Source organism: Myotis daubentonii, chromosome 9 (assembly GCF_963259705.1).
Source record: "Myotis daubentonii chromosome 9, mMyoDau2.1, whole genome shotgun sequence".
Taxonomy (NCBI): Eukaryota; Metazoa; Chordata; class Mammalia; order Chiroptera; family Vespertilionidae; genus Myotis; species Myotis daubentonii.
The window spans coordinates 1,320,823-1,341,144 of record NC_081848.1 but is presented as its reverse complement, the minus strand read 5'-3'; the positions used below and the strand labels follow the sequence as shown (position 1 = coordinate 1,341,144).

The 20,322-nt window shown below is 47.4% G+C and overlaps 1 protein-coding gene across 1 annotated transcript in view; it reads left to right on the top strand.

Moving 5' to 3' along the window:
- LOC132241701 (protein Daple-like) overlaps nucleotides 1–20,322 on the top strand; it is a 118,171-nt gene that overhangs the window by 55,662 nt on the left and 42,187 nt on the right.

Genomic DNA, 20,322 nt, shown 5'->3' with positions numbered 1-20,322 from the left:
CCAGACCTGGGAGGCTGTTCTCTCCATCTGTGCAGGGAGCGGGCAGAAAGGCCAGCATGGAGGGCCTGAGCCATGCAGTCTCTGTGCAGTTACTCTACGCTGCCGCTGGGCAGGAGGCGGTCCTAGACCATCTGTCAATAAACGGGAAGGCTGTGCTCCAATGACACTTTTGTTATGGACACTGTCCTTTGAATTCTATAGAGTTTTTACAAAAGTCTGTTCTTTAAAAATATTTTGTTTTAATCATTAAAAAATGTAAAGACTGCTTAGCTCACAGGCCATACAAAAACAAGTGGCAAGTCCTAGCCGGCTTGGATCAGTGGTTAGAGCATCAGCCTGTGGACTGTAGGGTCTCAAGTTCGATTCCAGTCAAGGGCATGTCCCTCAGTTGCAAGCTTGATCCACCAGTCTTGGTCAGGGCATGTGCAGGAGGCAGCCAGTCATTGTGTCTCTCTCACATTGATGTTTCTCTCTCTCTGCCCCTCCCTTAACCCCTTCCACTGTCTATAAAAATCAATGAAAGAAATATCCTTGGGTCAGGATTAACACAAACAAAAGAAGGGTGGCGAGCTGGAGTCGGCCTGCACCACCAGTTTGCTGAGCGCTGCTCTGCAGCTCTGACCCCTGGTCGTCAGCGGATTTAGGAAACCCTCGAGTCTCCATGTAGCTTTCCTGAACCTGCACATGCACCTGTTACTGAGCTGTTGCCTCCATGCACAGATGAAGGTCACTGCCTGACAGTTGAGACCCTTGGAGGATTTTAGTAATTGTCTCCCTCCCCTTAAGCATACACAGTGGAACTCTCTCCGGCCACATAGCGAATTCTCTGGCCTGCATTAGTGGAGCCTGGTGACACGGAATACAGACTATTTGTTCAGTAGATATGTACTGAGCGTGTACTCTGTGTTAGGCAGCACGCATGATGCCTGCTCCCCCCATAAAACAAAGTAAACCAGGTGCCTAGTCAGGTGGGCAGTCCTGAAGGCAATATGTACATGGTCTCTGCCTCCCATCATTTCTGTTTCTGTCTACAAAGCACTGTGCGCCGGGGCTGGAGAGAAACCAAAGCCCTGCCCTCAAGTCCATGGTCTGATGCGTGCTTCTCAGACTGCGGCCTGCCTCACGCTCACCTGGGCTGCCTGGACACAGGACGGACCCTGGGTTTCTGGCTCAGGGGCTGGGGGTGGGGCTCCCTGAGAATCTGCATCACCACCAAGTGCTCAGAGGTCACCTGGTCCTTTTCAGCCTCAGTGAGACCAAAGCAGCCTCGCTGTAGGAGCTGGTTGTGGAAGCTTATACTCCCTCCTGAGAGCCACCTCGCTCCCACTTCCCAGCATGCTCACCCCACTAACCTGACACCCCTGAGCAGGCCTGAAGAAGTGGAATTCACAACCGTGCCCCTGCCTCCGCTCCCTGAGTCTTGGTGCTGGGTGAGGGTGTCACAGATGGGTCCTCTGGGTGGCCAGGGAGGGTGCACTCATGAAGGTGGGTGTCAAAGATGTAGAACTGTGCAGAGAGGGGCCGGGTGGTGTGAAAGACGGCTGCAGAGCCGGGCAGCTGTGGGTTCAACCCCCATCTGCCACTCTCTAGATGTGAGACCTGCTGGACTGTGGCCTCACTGTTGAAGGTTACCTTAATACAACCTTGCAAGATTGCTTTGATAATTGAATGAGTGGGGGGGGGGTGTTGTTTTTTTTGTTGTTCTTTTGTAATTGCACCTATAGTTTCTAGCATGGTGCCTGGCACATGGGAAGCAGGTGATACACGGTACCTATTGTATTAGTGACCGCAGGTCTTCCTGGACAAACTCCCAGGGTATATGACTCCTAACTGGCATGTGAAACAGCAGGCTGTGTCTCTGGCCAGTTGAGCATCCAGATGTCTTCATGGGCCAGGGAGTTGGTAGGTGGAGGTGTCTCCTAGGATGCTGAGCTATCCCGCAGACTGATTCTGCCTGACACAGTCTGGTGGCCTGGGTCTTAACCCTGACTCACCTTTCACATGCCCTCCTTCTCTCTCCTCTTCTCCTGGTGGCCTCCACCTAGGAGATACCTGTTACAGAAGACCGGAGAAGAACCAAGCAATGCTGAGAGAGATGGAGTTACATTTTTTATTATGCGTGGGCCCAGAGAAAAATGTCTCTAGAATTCAGGGCCCGCACGTAATAATAAATGTAACTCCATCTCTCTAAGCATTGCTTGGTTCTTCTCCGGTCTTCTGTAACATTATTGGTTCCCTGACCAAGAAAACCAACCCATGCTTGGCCTTTTGGCCTCCGCTGATTGGACTAGGTTGGGGACCCAGGGGTGTCGGACAGGCCTCTGAGAGGCATGCACACTGCTGATCTTAGCAGAATTAAACCTGGGGACTCTGAGCACTCCCGCACCTCAGCCCAGGACCTGGCCAGCATCTGGAGAGAGTGGACAGACACCTCTGGACCTGTTGACAGAATTGGTAAGGTAGGGGCCCCTATCAGTCAGGCCCACTCCAAGTGAGTGGAAGGGGGAGCTTGATCACCTCCCCGGAAGCCATTAATTGCCTACAGCTTCCTTAGGCAATTAATCAGGAATCAGATGGACTATTTAAACTCTGAGTAAATATCTGGTAAAGTAAAAAACTCGGATTGTCTGGTGTATAAATATAAGTGTGAAAGCCTGTGTAAAAGAGAAAGCTACTTTGATTTATTCTACATTTCTGTTGATTCGTCTGGCTAAACGTTTGATTTATTAAAGGATGAACCCATGATAATCTGCAAAAGTCTTAAGCAGTGCTGCTGAGTTATTTTTCTCAGAGACGTTTGCTCTCTATCACAGAGGGAATCAGCCCACTTAGCTAATAAAAATTTCTGTCTAGTGGTTGCTCTTCCCTGAGTTGTGAATTTGCTGTATTAAATAGGAATTTTTGAAGTTCTGGGGTAAATTTAAAGGCTTAAACAAAGGCCAGCTAGGTTCCAAGATTGCTTGGTTTTGAGATTGCTTGTAAGAAAAGCAAGAGAGAAGTGTTTTCAAGTTAACTATTTGCAACAAAGTAGTAAACTTCAAAAAACAAAAACTTGTTATTTATGGCTTTTCTTATCTCTTTTGGTGGACAGAGACTTCCAGGGGCAGGGCTTACAGCTCCACAGGGCAGAGAGATTTAAGGGCCCTGCCCCTGCCTGTGACATCATAGTCCAACATGAGCCACCTGAGGCGGAACTAAGTCTGAAGTTATTATTAACTGTCTATGGACCCCAATAACCTTGTTTGTGTGTCTTGTGCAGTCTGTTGTCTTCGTGGTTGTGTTTTTTGTTTGACTTGCTGTTTTCAGTTACTTATTAGGCTCCTCATAGAGGACATAACCTGGTCTTTCCCTTCCTCCTTCATCCTGATTCTGACAACATCTGTAACTGGATTAAAGATCTTTTCTTTCAGGAGACCCTCCAGGCTTTCAGTTGCAAGATCTCCCTACACACCCTTATCCTCATCTGCTATCTTTCCAGGCTGACTAAAAGTCATTTTTCTCCACAGGGTGGACCCCAGCCTCCAGGAGGGAGGACTACTACAGTGGTAGTCTGTGGTTTTCTCCACAACTCCCACTGTTTCTATTTCCCCCCTCTGTAGGAATTGTCTTCCTCTGACTCACAATAGGAGAGGGAGACAAGCAACGGGCCCTGGGCTGGGGGACCAGGGGGGTGTCGGCTGTTAATTATGAAGCAGGGAAAGGTAGGTTTTTGTTGATTTTTACTGGCTGCAGACCACTCTGCTGGTGTAGGGGTCTGGTCCGTAGCCTACTAGGTGTCTTATCAGAACTTCACTAGATTCAAGGTCACAAGTTTTCTGCAAGTACAATTAATCTTTCTCTGCCCCAGTTTATTCTTTTTAACCCTTCAAATACTAAATTAGACCGATACAATATACTTTAAGTTCATAAATATTAATCTAAAAATGCTGACTAGGATGATGACACATTTGTAATTCCTTAACTAATAAAGAATTTAAAGAATTAAAAAAATAAAATAAATAAATAAAAATGCTGACAATTCACTTTTGGTAATCATTAAAGGATTGACATTTCTAAAAACAAAGAATTCTAATACATTAAACACACACAGACACACACACAGAGACACACACACACACACACACACACACACACACACACACACACACTAAATTCCCAAGAGCCAAGTGGAGGAGAAATGGAGCTGAAGTCCGCAGCTTCCCTGGTGATTTAGAACTGGTTGCTAGGCAGACTCAGCCCCAGAAAGCCAGGTGAAAGAAGCGGGGGTAGGGGCTGGATTCGTGAGCTGTCTACAGAAAAGTGGAGGACAGCAGACATTTACCTGATACTAGAGCTGCCCCACTGCCCCCTAGTGAGTAATGAGTGTTTTGCAACAAGCAATACAAGACTTAGGCCTTTGGATTGCTGGCTACAGCAGTTAAACCAGAAGCCAGTGACTGTTACTAGCCTTCCTGCAGCCCCAGGAATAGAGCAGTGAGCTCAGGATCTGTGAAAGCAGCAGATACAGCTAGTGAAAGCTCCCTGTTTGCAAATGTACTGAAAGGGTTCAGTACCTGTTGCTGCTGGAAGAAGAGGGGCTGATATCCCCTTACAGTGCACTCCCTTGGGAGAGGCCTGTTTGCTGCTATGCCACAAAGGGGACTGGTAGGAAGACAAGGGGCCTAATACCCAAGTCACTGCCACAGGAGTGTTTTGCAATATGCAAAGCTGTTTCTAACTTCAACTCTGGCTGTTTTGGACTGGCAGCTTAAAGTCAAAGGGCAAAGGAAAGACACTCTCCCTGGACTGGGGAGCCTTCAGGACTTTGAGATTCTCCAAGAGAGGAGGAGTCTGACTGAGGGACTGGCTGAGACCCCATTGGGTTAGGAGAACCGGAGTTTGCATATTGAACTTATAAACTACAGTTTTCTAGACAGAGGTCCAAGCCCAGTTGTATAGTGGTTAAGCTGCCTGTGTATAGCAAAACAACTCAGAATACATTTTAGGGAAATTGAACAGACTGTGTTTGTGGCTAGAAAAAAAAGGAACTGGCCACCACACACAGCCCTGACAGTAGCCTCCAGAAAACTGTATAATAGACTTCGATAATGCCTGCGTCTTCATGGACATGACTCCAGAGAGACAAGGACAGTTTTGCTTTGTGTGAGAAGGTCAAAAATAGAAGGTCGCCTCCCTAAGATGTTTGTATAGCTCTACCATGTGTCATGTTTAGTAGCAAAAGATTTAGCTGTCAGAGGTGGCCGCAGTGCCAATGTTATACTTCATTATGGGTATGTAAGACAAGGGCCATAGCCAAAGTGGTACTCACCCAAAGTCTCAGCCCCTAGAAAAGGCCAGTAACCTATTTGTCCAAAAGACTTGACCCCTTTACATTTGGGTGACCTACTTGCCTCTGGGCAGTAGCAGCCACAGCTGTGCTTATCAAAAAAGCAAATAAGTTAACCAGAGGGCAGGAACTAATGGCCCACATGCAGTCAAGGCTTTACCCCAGAACACACTGGAGCGCTGGATGTCAAACGCTCGAGTCACCCAGTTTCAGGTTCTCCAGCGGGCAAAAGAAAAATCAGTAACAATTTATAATGATAGCAGGTACTCATTTGCAATGGCTCATGTACATAATGCTATTTACAAGGTAAGGAGACTCCACAGAAGCAAGAGGGAACTGGGCCACAGACAAAGCGGCCTGGGAGGCTGCCCTAAAACCACTGGGGCCTCTACAGATTCTAGTGACTCTTTCAGACGCTGACCTTCCCAATCTAGAAAAGCCGAAATCCATAACCAATCTTTTCTCGAGTTCTTGCAGGCATTACAGTCCACCCAGAAAGCAGTCCAGAAGCACGTTCAAGACGCTCTGCCTGTACCAAATTCTGATCTGGTCCATCCCTTCCAACCTGGTGACTCCGTTTAGATAAAGAAATCTGCCACCCAAGGACTGACTCCTACATGAAAAGGACCACCCCCACGGCAATCAAGGTCGACGGGATCCTGAAGTGTCTTCATCACACCCGGCTTAAGACAGCCATGGAAAATAGAGTCCAGGACTCTTCGGACTCTCTAGAGATTATTCCTGGCCCTCATTCCAGGCCCTTATAAGCAAGCCCACTGACTTTTTTGGCAGAGAATTAATTCTATTAAGCTTATAGTCCTCAGGTGTCAATATAACTCCCTCCCCAACAATGACCCAAAAGAGTCAATGATTTGACTCCTGTATAGAAAACCAGTGGGGAATGAAGTATCCATCTTCCCCAGACAAAGTTTTCAGTGCTGGCACCAGGCCAAGCCTTTGGTTGAGGTCTCAAAGACCCAGCACATAGGGGCTTTCTAAGAACTCACAAAGGGGACCAGAAAACCCCATATTTGGGAGACTAAGAGGGTAAAAAGATACAAATACAGGAAACTTTCTGAGTGACTTCGCCCAGAATTCTAGAGTCATTTTTCTCTGGGCCTGCGTGCAATAATAAATGTAACTCCATCTCTCTAAGCATTGCTTGGTTTTTCTCCACTCTTCTGTAACACCTGCACTGACTGAAAGATTTAACTGTTAATACTATAATTACAAGACACATTTCAGTATTGGATATTAAGAACAAGGTCAAGTTCCACTCAGAGCATGGTCTAGACTCTAGAATGACAAAAACAACCACTCAGAGAGGTAGGCCAAGTTCTCATTCATTATTACTCTGCTTCTTTTTTAAATTGTAACTTTAAAAAAATATGTGTTTTTATTGATTTTAGAGAGAGAGGAGGGGAGAGGAAGAGAGAGAGAGAGAGAAACATTGATGGATGTGCAAGCCCTCCCCCTACTGGGGATGGAGTCTGCAACCCGGGCATGCGCCCTGACCGAAATCAAACTGGTGACATTTTGGTACACAGGATCACGTTCAACCAACTGAGCCACACCGGCCAGGGCTTCCTACTTCTGGACAATCTGCCACAGTGAGCATGTCCTGCTGGACAGTCAGGGTGTGTCCCAGTCATGTCCCGTGCTGTGTGCCCCCTCTACCCGTCCACCGTGCACCTCTGTAGAAAGGCCCTTTCCTGACGTCTTCACAGGGCACATCTCCAATCCTTCAAATCCCATTTCAAATGCCCCTTGTCTTACAAGCTACCTCACACATCTTCACTTAGATCAGTGGTTCTCAACCTTCCTAATGCCGCGACCCTTTAATACAGTTCCTCATGTTGTGGTGATCCCCAACCATAAAATTATCTTTATTGCTACTTCATAACTGTAATTTTGCTACTGTTATGAATCATAACGTAAATATCTGATATGCAGGATGTATTTAGGTGACCCCTGTGAAAGGGTTGTTCGACTCTCAAAGGGGTCGCGACCCACAGGTTGAAAACCGCTGCCTTAGATGAATGCTATGACATACTGCACCAGCTACCTGTCATTACATTTGCATTTATTTACACACTAGAGACCCGATGCATGAAATTTGTGCAAGGGGCTTGGCCCTCGCAGCCCCTCATAGCCTCGGCTGGCCCTTTCTGCCCTGGCTTTATCTGGAAGTTTGTCCGGACGGTTGTTCTGCTGTTTGTTCCAATTAGCGTAATAGCTCTTTATTATATAGGATATAATTACAACAGCAGTCAATACTTAGAGCTCACACTTTCAGTGTGTTAATGTGTGCCATGCACTATAAATAGTAGCTAAGTGCCGTATGTGTATTTTCTCATTAAAGCTCATTATAGCTGATGGGGGTATATTTCTGCTGTGCCTGTTTTAAAGATATAGACATTGAGACCCCAGGGAGGCAGTGCTTTCACTTGTCCAAGAGGATCCTGAGTTAGAAATGGATAGACCTGGATTCTTCTAGTATAAAGGCTCCCTGCAGAAAATGCAAATCAAACACCAAAACCCCAGAGAATCCCAAGTGTTGTCAAGAATAACTGGAACGCTCATACACGACTGGTGAGCGTGTAAAATGGTGCGGTCATTTTGGAAAACAGTTTGGTAACTTCGTAAAAACAAACACCAGATGCCCCAGCAATCCCACTCCCAGGTGTCTATACCCATGAGAAATACAAACATATGTCCAACTTAAAAAAAAAAAAAAACTCGTACGCAACTACTCAGCACAGTTTTATCCATAATTGCCCAAACTTAGAAACAACCCAGATGTCCATCAACTAATGTATGGATAAACACTCTATGGTGCATCCTGCCAATGGAACACAGGCCCACCTCACTTTATTGTGCATCGCAGATACTGAATTTTTTACAAAAATTGAAGATTTGTGGCAACCCTGCACTGAGAAATTATATTGGCCACTTTTCCAACAGGCTCATATAATGGTAAGCATTTTTAAATTAATATTTTTATTGATTTTTAGAGAGAGAGGAAGGGAAAGGGAGAGAGAAAGAGAAACATTGGTGTGAGAACAGAACATCGATTGGCTGCCTCCTGCATGCCTCCTGCTGACAAGGATCAAGCCTGAAACCCAGGCAATGTGCCCTGAATGGGAATTGAACCAGCAACCTTTTGGTGCATGGGATGACACCCACCCAACTGAGCCACACCAGCCAGGTGCCTACTTTAAATTAAGGTATATATATTGTTTCCTAGACATAAAGACCGAGCTCACAGTATCCCCAAGGTGTGCCTGTACTGTTTAGAATGAAAAAGAACAAACTTCTAATATGTGCATCGGCATGGATGAACCTTGGAAGCATTAGGCTGAGTGAAAGCTTGACTCACAAGGCCACATACTGTATGATCTGATGTATAAGACATTCTGGAAAAGGCAAAAGTATTGGGAAAGAAAACAGGAGTGATTGCCTGGGGCTGAGGCTGGGCTGGGGCATTGATGACTAAGAGGCAGAGGTGCTGCTTGGGTGATGGACACATTCTCTATCAGACTGTGTGGACAGTTACATGACTGTATATGTTTGTCAGAAGTCAACAAACTTAAAATTAAAAAGTTACCTGGCCCTAGCTGGTTTGGCTCAGTGGATAGAGCATTGGCCTGCAGACTGAAGGGTCTCGGATACGATTCCGGTCAAGGGCATATGCCTGGATTGCGGGCTTGATCCCCAGTAGAGGACGTGCAGAAGGCAGCTAATCAATGATTCTCGTCATTGAAGTTTTTATATCTCTTTCCCTCTCCCTTTCTGTCTGAAATCAATTTATATATATATATAATCTGCCTTCGCCCATGTGCTCAGTGTCAGCCTACGCACCCAAGGTCATGGGTCTGATTCCTGGTCAAGGGCACATACCTGGGTTGGAGGTTCAATCAGAGCCCTGGATGGGGTATATATGGGAGGCAACCAATCAATGTGTGTCTCTCACATCAGTGTTTCTGTCTCTCTCTCTCCCCTGCCTTCCTTCCCTCCATTCCACTCTTTCTAAAAATCAATGTGAAAAATATCCTCAGGTGAGGATTAAAAAAGAAAAAAAGTTCTCTGAAGATAGGCTCATGGATCGGTAAGCCCACTTAGAAGTTCTCCACACTATTTCTGACCAAATCTATCCTTTGTGCGAAGTAGTAAGTAGAAGAGTAAGCTAATCTGAACTTTATTACCATTCCATTTCCTTAGCGATCTTTGGCAGACGAGTTAATGAGGAAAAAATAACCAACAAAAGGTGACAAGCAGGGAAGCTGGGAGCAGAGATGGCCCACATGCTGAGTGACCTGAGCTCCCAGACAGGCAGGAGCCGCACCAGCTTCACAAGTCTCTCGATCCTCTGTTCAAAGACCTCAGTGTTCCCAGAAGCTGCTGGCTGCCTCCTCCTCCTCATCATCTGAGGGAAAACACTGCCATGTGCTTAAAAAGTTAACAAATGTCACAACTTTAAGTAAAACACAACCAAGTATTTTCATTTTAATTAAAAAACAAGGTATTTTGCTATAACACAACAAAGTCTTTTCAGCACCAGTGCCATCCCTGGCAATTTCATCATTGTTGCCAGATTACAAAAAAAAAAAAAAAAAAAAAGGGTTGGGGGGAGGGGAGTTTAAAAAGCATATCTGGCCTGGCCAGTGTAGCTCAGGGTTTGAGGGTCAACCCATGAACCAGGAGGTCACCTTTCCATTCCCAGTCAGGGCACATGCCTGGGTTGCGGGCTTGATCCCCAATAGGGGGTGTGCAGGATGATGTTTCTGTTTCGGGCTCCATCCCCAGCAGGAGGCGTGCAGGCAATGGATGTTTCTCTCTCCTCGATGTTTCTATCTCTCCCTTCCTCTCTCTCTAAAATCAATAAAAATACATTGAAAAATATTTTAAAAATAAATAATTACCCTAAAGAATTTTTTTAAAAAGCATATCTGACCTTAGGTCCAACCGCCTGCATGCCAGACCCCGAACTCCTTTCTGTCCCAAGAAGAGGGCCTGGCACAGCCCCGGCAGCAGCAGTGGGGAGGCCTAAGGAGTGAGGGGAAGGTCCAAGGCTGTCAGGCTCAGAGCTGCAGGAGGCACGGACCACCCCGTCTGACTCTCCATGCCCACTGCCCACGGCAGGGCCTGGCCAGGGAACATACTGGACGGTGCTCCGTATTTCTGGAGGGCAATCTGCCCGATACAACACAACTGCACGTCTACACCCTTGGACAAGGGATAGACAGTCTCTGGATTAACCTGGTTATGAGTTTAGCCGAGTGCTCAATGAGAAGGAGCAAAGACAGGCTCCTCAAACTTGCTCATTTCCTTCAGGAGAGTCTCAGGTGTGCTGGCAAGAAAAGAAGCACTCAGATAAAGTGACCAAGACTTCAGCATGGAGCAAAACATTTTTAACACGTGAATTTCCTATTTGTGTTAGAACAGGGCCATCTTCTCGGATGCCTCCTGTTTGCTTGATCTCTAAGGCCAGGAAGGGAGGTGCCCTGTGGGAGCTATACCCCTTCTGGAGACTGAAAGATCCACTTCCACACCTTTTCCACAAGGGGCGCCACTGTTCAGGGGGAGCTCCAATGTATAATCCTACCAACAGTGCCCAAGGGTTCCCTTTTCCCCACTTCCTCACACCACTTGTCCCTTCTTGTCTTTTTGATAACGGTCTTTCTGGCAGTGGGAGGTGACATTTTGTGGTTCTTATTTGCATTTTCCCTGTGATTAGTGACCTTGAGCATCTCCTATAATTTGATTTTAAATGCTACAGAATAGGCAGCACTATATGTAAAAGTGAAACCACTGCCATCCCCATTTCTCAAGGATTACAATTCTACTACAATAAAAACATCAATTATTTTACTGGTAGATGCAAGGTTTTTTGAAACCTTCTCTTTCAACTAATACATTAGAAAGCTTTAACTTTCAACTGACATACATTGGGAATATAAGACATTCTAAGGTCAAATAATATCCCAAGATCTGGAGATGAAGGATTTGGCCTGATGAAACAATCACCATCAAGCAAGCATGGCAAGGTGCAAGTAACCTGAAATAATGAAAAAATTAAAGTCATCAATAAAAATTAAAACGGGGGGTGGGGGGGAGGGAGTGTTCAGCTCCATTCACTTGTAAATGCTTCGTGACTTGTAGCACAGTAAAGGTCTCTTACAGGAAACAAAAAGCAGATGGACTGGACTCATCTGAACTAATGATTTGAAATGTAAAACTTTAACTTTGTGTTAAAGGGAAATAACTTTACGTTCACTTACCCTTTCCTTAGAGAGGCTAAGTAAAACAAGTACTACACCTACGTGCCCAGAGGTGTGGTGGATGTCATTTGCACATATAACTCTGGCCACAGTTCCTTGTGAACAGAGCTAAAATTAAAGACTTCATACTCACATTGGCATGTGAGCCCTGTGAATTTCCCTTTGCTCATTCTCCTCCCTCTCCTGGGACAACCACATCCCTCTTTCCTGCCAATAAAACCCCACCATCCTTCAAGGTCTAGTTCTCCCTCCTCTGTGCTTCTACAGCACAGGAGGCCCATAACTGCTACATTCTGCCATTGAGACAGTTCTAACAGTACCCACCCCGTAGTGTGCTCTAAGGATTCCATGAGATAATGCACATGGTTAGAGCTGCATAAACACAGGTGTTTAATTATGTGTGCACAGGTTCCTTCCCTAACACCATGTAAGTTCCCTCAATACCTAGGAAGAGTGCCTTGTACCTCACAGATGCTTAATTTCATTTTATTAAATGAAATACTTATCCTAATGCCGCGACCCTTTAATACAGTTCCTCATGTTGTGGTGATCCCCAACCATAAAATTATCTTCATTGCTACTTCATAACTGTAATTTTGCTACTGTTATGAATCATAACGTAAATATCTGATATGCAGGATGTATTTAGGTGACCCCTGTGAAAGGGTCGTTCGACTCTCAAAGGGGTCGCGACCCACAGGTTGAAAACCGCTGCCTTAGATGAATGCTATGACATACTGCACCAGCTACTTGTCCTTCCAAACAGTTCACCTCTATGTCTGAGAAAACATTAGAAAACTCTACTCCAAACACTTCACATACACAGACACACCATAGCAGGACTATGAAGTGTTGTGCCAAAATACCAGCAGGAGGAAGCTTAGAGGATCACAGGGCCTTTCAGGAGTTGTACTCCAGACACGTGTGCACACACAGCACACAGGGTGCGGGTACCTCTGGTGCCCTCTCACTGAACCTCTGTCCTGCTTTAAGGTCTTTTGATGCCATAAGAGGGAGTTAATGAAGGTTCTTAGGGTGCGGGACACACGGGAACTAGTGTGGCAGGGAAGTAAATACTAAAGCAATGAAAATGTGAGGGAAGAGAAAATAAAGTGAAATAAACCACAGACAACTAATCTTATCAAAAGAGCACCGACACCTTCATCTTCATTGCTGCCACGCAGTGCTGACTCAGGGGTTGGAAACCACCAGGTGTCACTCCAGTCCCTTCATCCCTGTATTAACAGTCCCTGGGCGTGATGTCCAGGACCTAGATGTCAACCTTGATTTTATCTGAAGAAAGCACAGCTTTCATCTTTGAAAAACACCTCCTAAATGTCATTTTTCTGTTTTCATCAGAGGGGATTTCTTAGATTTGAACCCTGAAATGCATTGAATGAGATGATTCAGGAATTATGACTTTGCTGAGTCAATAACCAGAGTAATTTTTATGTACATCTTCAAAGAACATTAAATAAAGATTTGAATCTGACCCCATATTTTCTAACATAACCATGCCATTTCAGAAATACACTTTACATTCTCGCCTTAGAAATTAATTGCCTATCAGTTGACAGATAAGAGAAGTTCACCTTCTATTGCATTCATTCAGCAGATGACTCACCTGGGGAGAAAGGTCCATGGGCTTTCTAGGCTGCCATGTGGTTCTCACTGCACAAATGATGTTCAGAACCAGAAATGATATTTTCTCATTTAAGGCATGTAGGAAGCTCTCTGAAACACCAGAAAACCTCAATACCCCCAAACAGTTAACAGGGACTATGCTGTCTGGGGCAAGGGGAGAAGGGTCTTTCACTTCTTTCTTTGTGCAATTCTGTGATTCCTTTTCGTTTAGTATCAAGTACATATATCACTTTTAAAAAGATTAACAAAAACAAATTTTACAGGACGTATTTATAAAACAGAAAAGCAACTAATAAAATGAACCGAGACTCAGATCTTTGCACTAGTAATAAATTACATTAAGTGAGATACATGTGAACTGAACTATATTGATCAGAAAAGTCAGTGAAATTTCGGGTACAAATGACCTTTTAGGACACGTGAACTTGTCAGAGCATTTCATGTGTAGTCCCTCACCTGCCCCTCAGACAGACAAGGCAACAGCTCAGATACATGCTTCCATCTTCTTCAAGATCTCAAGGCCCATCCTACATAATAAAGGTCTAATATGCAAATTGATCAAATGTTGGAACAACTGGACGCTATGATGCCCACTGACCACCTGGGGGCAGAAGCTCAATTCAGGAGCTTCCCCCTGGCGGTCAGTGTGCTCCCACAGGGGGAGCACTGCTCACCCAGAAACCAGCCTCACAGCTGGTGAGCACGGTGGTGGGAGTGGGAGCCTCTCTCGCCTCCATGGCAGCTAAGGATGTCCAACTGCTGACTTCTCCCAAGGGCTCCTGGACTTCAAAAGGGTGCAGGCTGGGCTGAGGGGACCCTCCCCCCTCCCAGTGCACGAATTTCGTGCACTGGGCCTCTAGTACATTATAGTCTTCCTGCAACTTATTTCTTTTAAAATGCCACTGTAGAACTTAGCCCCACAATATACATAAAACAATGAAACACAAAAGGGGCCAAAACTGTAGAGATGGGTTCAAATTCTGTAAATTTATGGTCAAAATTGACATCTTTCAAAGGAATAGTAATCAATTTTTATTTTCAACAAGTGTATTTTAGTATAGCACTTCTAAAACTAAGCTTTAAAAGTAATTAGAAATTACCCCAAACATGTCAGCTTAGGTCAAATTCAATCCACTGCCCTCCAAGCCCCTACTGCTAGGCAGTTAACAGTATCTCATGGGCATCCTAGTGGTTTTCCACATATGAAAGTTCCCTTCTCCCTCAACACCTAATACACATGAATTTATTTAAACTCTCCCTAAAGTAATATGTATTATCAACCTGGACTCTTGGAGTACAAACTCCTTCTGACTATTATCTTGTGTTTAAAGGGAGACTGCATTTTATTTATTCTAAGGTCCCAAGGAGAGAAGAGTTTGGAGCCAGAATGTAATAGAGAAAATAATGGCTGAAAAATCCCAAAATCTGGCAAAAGACATAAGCTACAGATTTAATAAGCTACACAAACCCCAACTAGGATAAACCCAAGAAATCCATGCCGAGATACAACTATTTTACTCCCAGTTCAGATGAAAGAACACCACTTTTCTTGAATTATGAGTTAGATGTCTACCAGGATAAGCTAAGCAAAACCCAACAGCCCCTTCAGAGCTTGTCTGCTTTCAGTGTCCTGACCAAAGTGTACATCAGCACCACGGACAGGGCCCATTCTCCTCGACCAGCCACATCTCAAAGGGAGACCTCATCTGCATCTCCTAGGGCTGAAAGCAAGCCTGCCCTTTGTTCCAGAGGCTGACATGCTCTTCCAAAACTGTTCCCTACACACCAAGGAACAAGGGCAGACAGTGCTCTGTGCAAGACAAGCAGAACCATGGGGGAGCCCCAGAGGACTGTCTCCCATCAGGCAACATGTAATTTCACATTCAGGAAATTGTGTTATGAATGAGCACCCTCTCCAATAGGAAGGTTCTTCTATACAAGTCAACTGAGGACGGAGAACATGATTTGATAAAGGACATGGCGTATATTCCTTGCTGTTATCACTAACCTAGTACACATTCCTGGCTATCTGACAGCTTCTGCAGTCAGGAGCAGCGCATGGCGTAAGCCAGCCATGGGCAAACTACGGCCCGCGGGCCAGATCCGACCCATTTGAAATGGATAAAACAAACAAAAAAGACCGTACCCTTTTATGTAATGATGTTTACTTTGAATTTATATTAGTTCACACAAACACTCCATCCATGCTTTTGTTCCGGCCCTCCGGTCCAGTTTAAGAACCCATTGTGGCCCTCAAGACAAAAAGTTTGCCCACCCCTCGTGTAAGCGGTCCCTCTGATTTGGGGCTCAGAAGACCAGGGTTTTGGCTGAGACTGTGGTCTCCCCTGAGTGTCCAGGAGGAAAGGAAATGCTTCCAATCTCACCCCAGTTGTGGGCAGAATTCGGTTTCCTGCAGGTGTAGGACTGAGGGTGGATCTCCTGTGGCTGCGGCTGCAGGCGTCCTCAGCTCCAAGAGGCCGCAGGGAGCTTCTTGACCCGTGGGTCACTTGCTGCTGCAGAGCCCACAGAGCAAAGGGCCAGCAACTCCAGCTGAATGGGCACTTCAGTCTGTGAGGAATCCGTCAATGTGTCGGTGCCACCACGGTGGACATGTGCTCTCCTGCTGTCTTCAGATGTGTTCCTGGATGGGGCTGGATGGGATCAGAATCAGTAGGGTGGATGCCAGGGTGTCTTACCAAAAGCCACCATTGGGGTTGAGTGACAGTGTGTGTGTGAGGAGGGTGTGGGCACGAGGTGCCTGTGGACTTAGAAACTTGAGAGAAGTGGCCGCTGAATTGTCATTGAATGATCTGACTGGGTGTGTCTGTGTCCCACAGCCTGACCATTCCCTGACCCAAGGCCCTGATGGTCAGCAAGTGGAGCAGGGTCCCAGGACAGGAAGCATTAACTGGGCTTTTCCCCAAAGGCCTTGGCTGGAAGCCCAGCTTCACCGTCCCTGGAACCACCAGGGAGGAGGCGTGTTCTCCTGAGAGCTGGGGCTGCATCTGTGATTCTTGGGGGCAGGAGTCCTGCAGCTGTGGGTTCCGGGTTTGCGTTTCCTCCAGCTCCCACTCTAGCACCCAAACTAGCCGTCCCTGACCAGGACCTTCAGGGACTTCCACCCTCTGCCCCGTGCACAGGTGCAGGCCCAGGTTCATGCAGCTCAGCCCAGGGCCCTGCGGGCCACCGCAGCGAAGTTCCCGTGCCCTTGGAAGGCAATGGGTGAGAACCTGTGTGGCAGGTGTGCCCACTCAGTCACACAGGACAATCTCCTTGCACCCGAGAGAGAAGAAATGAGACTTCACTGGCTCCTTCCTGCCTTATTCCTACAGATCAAACTTTGCCCCCTGTATCCTCAGGCCAGGGAAATACGGGGATAGTTTGCTTTTAGGGAAATGACCGTAGAGAACGGCAGGCCACTCTAAATTCTAAGAGTGACTCTGTCTTAGTGTTTGGGCAGCTATGACAAAAATACCATAAACCGCATGGCTTATAAGCAACAATTTATTTCTCATGGTTCTGCAGGCTGGGAAGTCCAAGATCATGGTGCTGGTAGTTTCAGTGTCTGCTGAGGGCCTGCTTTCTCACTCATTGCCAACCTTCCCTTCACTGGGTCTTCACTTTGTGGAAGGGGCACGAATGCCAGTCAGGAATGCTCCACTCTCATGACCTAAGCACCTCCTCCACACACCATCACATACAGCATATGGTTTCCACATGGGAATTTGGGGGCGGGGGGGGGGGGGCACAAGTATTCAGTCCTCTCAGCACATTCCTTCTTGTATTGAAGTCTTCTGAGAAGAGGCATTTGAGCTAAACCCTGAGGGCTGGCATAAAGAAATGAGGGTGTACCCAGATCCCAAGACCACAAAGTGCAAGGTGTGTTTGGGGATGCTCAGGAGATGATCTTAGTGCAGACATAGGTTTCAGCCAATTTTATATTTCTGGATAAAGAATTTGAACTTGATTTCTTAGGCCATAAGTTGTTTATTGAATATATATATATATATATATATATATATATATATATATATATATATATATAGTTTTCACCTGAGGATTTATTTATTCATCTATGTGAGAGAGAAACTTCAATCAATTGCCTCCTGCATGCCCCTCACCCGGGATCAAACTGCAACCTAGGTATGTGCCCTGATTGGAAATCAAACTCCCAACCTTTTTTGGTTACAAGAGGACGCTCAACCAATTGAACAACCGGGTCAGAGCTCCATTGATATTTTTTAAAAATATATATTTATTGATTTCAGAGAGGAAGGGAGGAGAGAGAGATAGAAACATCAATGATGGAGAGAATCATTGATCAGCTGCCTTCTGCACACCCCCTACTGGGGATGGAGCCTGCAACCCAGGCATATGCCCTTGGCCTGCATCGAACCTGGGACCCCTCAGTCCACAGGCTGACTCTGTATCCACTGAGCCAAGCCAGCTAGGGCTCCATTGACATTTTTAACCTAGACATCCTATGCAGTGGGAGAGCAGAGCTCAGGAAAGTTTTCTAGTTTCCATCAGTGTGAGATTGTACAGCTAAGTCCACGGAGAGGGAGGGCCGGTAAAGCTGGGGTGCTTCATCCAGGTCTAGGGGTCACCTGGGGGTGTGTCTGTGAAGCTCAGAAATTGCACGCCATGTTTCTGTGAGGACCTCCGTGTCTTTCCTGCACTTTTCACAGGGTCTGGCCCTACAGGGTGAAGGAGCACAGGCAGAGAGGAAATCAGCGCGCCCCTCACCGCCCCAGTCCCACGGGGGAGCGAGCAGAACTGGCCTGGAAGTGCGGCAGCTCCGGTGGAGGCAGCTCAGGCTCCTAGTGACAGGACCCGGCGCAGATGGCGAGGCCGGGACGGTCCGGTCACAGCTCAGACTCCAGCTGACCGGGTCCTGCTTCCGGGCTCCACGCAGCGCCGGGGATGGAGGCGGTACCGGCGGGCGGACCCAGCATCCTCCCCGAGGCGAGCTGAGCCGGACCGCGGGCTGCGGCGCCTCCCGGGAGACCCGGTGCTTCAAGGCCCCGCCCCCGGGCCCCGCGCGAAGCAGGACGGGAAATCAGCTGGGTCCCATCCTTTGGTTTTGGATCGGGAGCTAACGCCCGCGGTCCTCGGCTGCCGCTCGCCGGTTCTCGGGAGCGGGGGGCGGAGGGGGAGGAAACGCTCAGCGGCGGCGGAGTCCCCGTGACCGACTCTGCTGTGGCCCCGGGGGCGCAGCCGGGCCCCGCGCCTCACGCTCCCGAGTGACGCAGGCGAGGCCCGGCCGGCGGCGCTGCTGGTCGCCGCGTGTCCCTGACCCCGCACCGACCGCCCAGGGCGGCCTGGCCTGGGCTCCGCGCCGCCCCTCCCCGCGCCGCCCCTCCCCGCGCCGCCCCTCCCCGCGCCGCCCCTCCCCGCGCCGCCCCGGCCTCCTTCCCAGCTGAGCGCGGTGTCCCTGCGGCCTCAGCTCAGGGCGGGCCCGCCCGGCGTCCGGCGCTGCTAGGCCCGTCTCAGCCCGCGGGTCTCGCAGACCCTGAGGCCCCGGACGCGGCCCTTCCGCCCAGACCTGGCTCTGGTGCCACCTGTGCCTTCGGGTCCCCGCCAGCCGCCTCGCGTGCTCTTGGCAGGTCCGCAGGTCCGTGTTCCCAGGAAGCGAGGCCGCAGTCTCCCTGCCAGCGCATCAGTTCAATGCGGTGCTGTTATAGGGCCCCGGGAAGCGCGCACACAGCTGGGGCTGCAAAGAACTAAATATGCTGATCAGCACAAAGTGGTCATTGTTCTGAGCAGGAGATTCTTTAATTACCGATTCTGTGGCTTCCTCTCAGAGTTAATAAGTTGGTTAAACCCTTGACTTCACTAGAACATAGGAAGGCCGGCTGGATTTTGTGGGTGTTTGGTGTAAGTTTTATAAGGCACTGTGGGGTGCACAGTCCTTCTCTGCCAGGGGCTGTACCCCCCGTGGACGCCGGGTAGTAGACAAAGAGGACATGAGAAGACAGAGGCATATAGGAGAGTCTTTTTAAAAAAATATTTCCATTTTTTTACGTAGAGGAAGGGAGAGGGATAGTTAGAAACATCATGAGAGAGAAACATCAATCAGCTGCCTCCTGCACACCCCCTACTGGGGATGTTCCTGCAACCAAGGTACATGCCCTGGACTGGGACCCTTCAGTCCGCAGGCTGTTCTCTATCCATTGAGCCAAACCGGTTAGGGCAGGAGAGTCTCTTTTGCAGGCCATGTAGCCATTGCTAACAAGGAGCCATCAGACAAAACGGTGCTTCAAAGTAGCTTCACACAGTGGCTGCGCCAAGCAGCCCTTGCTAATACAGTAGCAAACAGGAGCCATACCAAGCAGCCACCCACCGGCTGGTTAGTAACACGTTTATACTAACTTAGACACAAAGGCTTCCTGCCCAACAGTGACATCAGTATTTGGGTTATAGTAAGGTACCCCTGCCCAGTGTGTACAGTACAATCTCTGTGTCCTTGCTTAGATTGGCCTTGAACATCCTGATTAGGATTCTTCTGCTCAGATTGGCCTTGAACATCCGGCGTACTCTGATTAGGCTCCCACAGGCACTATCTCAGTCATGGCCCAAGTTTAACTGTTCTCAAAACTGACTTATCAGAAGGAGGAAAAAGTGTCATGAATGTGACATAACCGTTATCTCAGGAATAACACTTAATTCACAGAAAACATAACTGCAACCCTAGAGGAGCTGCATGGGAACCACAGGCTCAGATATTTCAGCCAAGAAAGCTGCTGGTGCCAAAAAGACCTCAGAGGAGAAACGATGTCAAATTAAACTGTTTGTGATGTGAAAGCCATTTCCAACACTGTTTTTAAAGGTTGTCTAGTGCTGACATGAATGTTTGTTTTGATTCCTGTATTTGAGGATTGCAGCTTAACCTCTATGCCACAAAACCGTTTTTCATATAAGAGTTGTCTGAGACAGAACTGTCATCCACCTTATACAGTGGCCACATTTGACTGGCTGTCAGTTACTGTTCGTAGAAATGTTCTGGAAGTGAGGGGTGAGGGCTCTTTCCACCCACAGCTCATCCACTTCTTTGTAGTAATAAGCTGAACT